The sequence below is a fragment of the Phyllostomus hastatus genome, unplaced genomic scaffold (genome assembly GCF_019186645.2).
Source record: "Phyllostomus hastatus isolate PE091 unplaced genomic scaffold, TTU_PhHast_1.1 phas_scaffold_60, whole genome shotgun sequence".
Classification (NCBI taxonomy): Eukaryota; Metazoa; Chordata; class Mammalia; order Chiroptera; family Phyllostomidae; genus Phyllostomus; species Phyllostomus hastatus.
The window spans coordinates 10240158-10244679 of NW_025334038.1; the positions used below are offsets into that span (position 1 = coordinate 10240158).

General features: G+C 39.0%; 1 pseudogene; it reads left to right on the forward strand.

The window, feature by feature from the left end:
* The first annotated feature begins 1293 nt into the window (after positions 1-1293).
* On the forward strand, positions 1294-2928 carry LOC123810311 (annotated as a pseudogene).
* The last annotated feature ends 1594 nt before the right edge of the window (positions 2929-4522 follow it).

Here is a 4522-nt window from a genome sequence, read left to right on the forward strand (position 1 = left end):
ACTCTTAGAAGAAAACAAAGGGATAAAAGCTTCACAATATTGGATTTGGCAATGATGTCTTGGATATGACACCAAAAACACAGACAACAACAAAAAATAGATAAATTGCTCTTCATCAAAGTTAAAAACTTTAGTGCATCAAAGGACACTCTTAACAGAGTAAAAATACAAACCACAGAATGGGAGAAAATATTTGCAAGCCATGTATCTTATAAGGGGTTAATATCTAGAATATATAAAGAATTCTTATAACTCAACAATGCGGGGGGGGGGCTTATTCAAAAATAGGCAAAGTATTTGGAGAACAGACATGCCTCCAAAGAACACATATGAGGAAAAACATAGCAGGTGTTGGTGAGGATATGAAGAGACCAGAATACTTGTGCAATGCTGATGAGAAACAGTATGGCTATCCTTCAGAAAAATTAAACTTAGAATTACTGTATGATCTAACAATTCCAGTTCTGGGTTATAGCCAAAAGAACTGAAAGCAAAGACTCAAATGGGTATTTGTACATTGATGTTCCTAACAGCATTATTCCAGCAATAGCCAAAAGGTGGAAACAACCCAAGGGTCCATCAATGGATGACTGGATAAACAAAATGTGGTATATACATACAATAAAATATTATTCACTCTTAAAAAGGAACAAATTTCTAACATATGCTACAACATGAATAAACCTAGAATATACTGTGCTAAGAGAAATAAGCCAGATACCAATACTCTATGATTCCACTTACATGAGGTACCTAAAATAATTAAATTGACAGAGACAGAAAGTAAAATAGTAGTTACTAGGGAGTTGAGGGAAGGGAGAATTGGGAGTTATTATTTAATGGATACAGAATTCAGTTGGAGATGATAAAAAGATTCTGGAGATGGATAGTGGTAATAGTTGTACAACAATGTGAATGTACTTAATGCCATTAAACTGTACATTAAATGTTAAAATGGTAAACCTTGTTGTATATATTTTACCACATTTCTTTTTAAATCCAGTTGCAAAAAAAGCAAACCCTGGAACCACTTGCCTATAATGTCCTATTAAGTGAGATAATTAAATACATACCTTTTATGTAAAAAAAAAAATCACAGAGAGGAGGAAGCAGGTTGGATGGACAGCTTTGATCCCCATGTAGTCATTTGTTTTTATTTTGCTTTTGCAAAGCAACTGCATGTGTTGTACAACTGAGAAGCAATTCAAAACAAAGCAAAACAGAAATGTCTTTCTAAAATAGGTCTTTGTCTGTATTAAGCAATCAATAAGTATTTGTGGGTTCCTATACTGAATGGAGGAAGCAGGTAACCCCAGAGTCCCAGGCAGGATCTGGCCCTGGCTCTGGCCTCAGGAAGACACCTGTTTTCACCCCCAAGAGGTCAGTTCTCAGGAAGCACAGTAGGTAGGTCAAGGTACCAAAAACTAGAAGAGATAGATACTAATGAGGAAACTGAAGGGGAGGGTCAAAGCAAGGAGACATGAATAGGGGAAACAGGATGGTGGAGAAAAACAATAAAATATTCCTAAAAAGCAAGTGAGGGTGAAAGAGAAGTGAAGAGGGGCAGGGGTACAGAGCAGGTCAAGGTGAGTTCAGGATAAATTTCACAAATCTTGGCCCATGGTCTTTAGGTTTTGTTTTTGCCTGAGTTGGTTCTTCACCCTGCATTGGGACAGGACCTTCCAGTAGCCTGATGGTGCCACACGTTCACAGTCTCAGGGGACACAGAGAAATGATCTACAGGGTAAAAGCTAGATACACAGGGCAGCACATGCATAGGACCAGGAGAGGAACACAGATGATGACTTGCAGGTACCCAGAAGGGAGGAGCGTTGAGCAGGGGGTCCAGGGGAGGCTTTTGACTGAGACTTGAGGAGGGCTGGAAGATGGGAGCAGTGGACACACTGCAGCTCTGCTTCTACCTAACCTCAGCCAAGCTCAGAACTCCTTGACCCTCTGACATCCCTCCCACAGAGTGGTCCAAACCCTCTCTGTCCAATAAGGTGGTTACTAGCCACAAATGCTATTGAAACAGAAATTGAAATTAATTAATATTAAGTAAAATTTAAAATTCAGTTCCACATGTGACTAGTTGCTACAGACAACAAAGAGAATGGACATTTCCAAAATCTCAGAAAGTTATATCGAACAGAGCTTCTCAAAAAAAAAAAAAAACAGTAGTCAGTGACAATCCAGCAATATAAATTTAGTCTCAGAGTATATGGAAACTTTGGGTTGGGAATATATAAAGGTAATTTTAATCTAAAAAATCTCAAAGTAGGAGAAGACCCCATGCAGTGCTGCTAACACCCCCAGTGCTGAGGTCATCATTGGATTTGAAATATTTAAAGTGGATAGAAAACTGTTTCAGCAATACAAACTATTAAGTGCATTGTTGTGGGTGATGGTGCCATTGGTAAAACATGTCTCCTGATATCCTACACAACAAACAAATTTCCATCTGAATATGTACCAACTATTTTTGACAGCTATGCTGTCTCAGTTATGATTGGTGGAGAGCCATATACTCTTGGACTTTTTGATGCTGCAGGGCAAGAGAGTTATGGCAGATTGTGACCGCTGCATCCACAAACAGATGTATTTCTAGTCTGTTTTTCAGTGGTCTCTCCATTCTCATTTGAAAATGTGAAAGAAAAGTGGGTGCCTGAGATAACTCACCACTGTCCAAAGACTCCTTTCTTGCTTGTTGGGATCCAAATTGATCTCAGAGATGACCCCACAACTACTGAGAAACGTGCCAACAACAAACAGAAGCCTATAACTCCAGAGACTGCTGAAAAGCTGGCCCATGATCTGGAGTGTTCTGCGCTCACACAGAAAGGCCTAAAGAATGTACCTGATGAAGCAATATTGGCTGCCCCAGAGCCTCCAGAACTGAAGAAGAACCACAGGTGTGTGCTGCTATAAACATCTCTCCAGAGCCCTTTCTGCACAGCTGGTGTCAGCATCATACTAAAAGCAATGTTTGAATCAAACTAAAGATTAAAAATTAAAATTCCCCTGGCAGGCATAGCTGAGTGGATTGAGCGCGGGCTGCAAGCCAAAACCTGCATTGCAGGTTCGATTCCCAGTCAGGGCACACGGCTGGGTTGCAGGCCACAGTCCCCAGCAACCTCACATTGATGTTTCCCTCTCTCTCTCTTTTTCTCCCTCCCTTCCCTCTCTAAAAATAAATAAATAAAATCTTTAAAAAAATAAAATTCGTTTTTGCAATAATGACAAATGCCCTGCACCTATCCTCATGCACCCCTGTGAAACAAGGTCCATAGGTATGGTCCCTTTCCGCCTCTCAGTGCTGGTTAATTTTGAGTAATTGTGTATTGTCAGAAAAATGATCAGTACTAGCTTTTTGTTTTTTTGTTTTGAAAAAAACATTTTTTGTTAGTTTGTTTAAAAGCAAGGCATGCTTGTGATGATTCTGTAATAGACTAATTCGGGTTGTTGAAGCTGCTCCCAGGTCCCACTCTGGAAAGTGATCTGGAACATTTCGTTTTATTTTCTTTCTATTTTTAGGAGGGGAGTGTGTGTCGGGGGGCTGTTTTTATTTAGTCACTTTTTAAAAAATTCATCAACCATTGGACAGCCCTTTAGGGGAGGAGGATGGAGTGATTCCACATTCCACTTCCTAGATCTAGTTTAGAAAACATGTTCTCCGCCTGGTGCTCTTAGAAAGGAGTGTTGTAAATGCCTCATTTAATAACATGCTCTTTTTTGAAAGTTGCCTTTTCTTTACACCCTTGAATAGGCTCAGTATTTGATGAAACTCACGAGAATGGGTAGAACCTGTCTTGCCCCTCCTCTTTTCTAGGATGCACTATATATGTGACTGACTTTCAAGGAAATTTGTTAACCATTTGCTGATTTTTTTTTTGCTGATATTTTAAAGTTAGTTTCTAGCTTCTTTCATTGCTAAGAAAAGTATTGCACTTTTAAAATAATATCAAATGGGTTGAATACATAATTTAAAAAACAAATTATTTCCTTGTCAGTCATTGTCTTATATGCTTAGCATAGATTTGCAGCTTAATAGCGTGTGAAATGGTGTTCTAGAACACAGCTGAAGAACATAGCCCTTTGTGGGGCTAGAAGACAGATGTCTGTGGAATGATTCACATCCTCTTTCAAGTTATAAGGATTGAGAACTGCTTCATTAAGAAGCTAGGGGTGGGGTGGGTAGGGCTGGGGAGAACTATTTAACAACATGGGGACCAGTCAGGGGACTCCCCTTATTTCTGTTTTGCTAGAGGAATGCTAGAGGAGACAGTTGAGGCTCTCTAGTTTAATAAAAATCATGGAGAGCGTCTCATGAAGACTCTTCATAAGTGTTAATAAGGATTTTATCAGCTTATTTTGGTTGCAGTTTCCAATTTTTTAAAACATTGAGGTAATCTTCTCCACCTTCCCCAAGTCCTAATTCTTGTAGATTCATTCATGTTGAACCAATGTTTTCTCATGTCTCAATTCTTTGTATATGCATTCTTTTCAGATGTATTAAACAAAA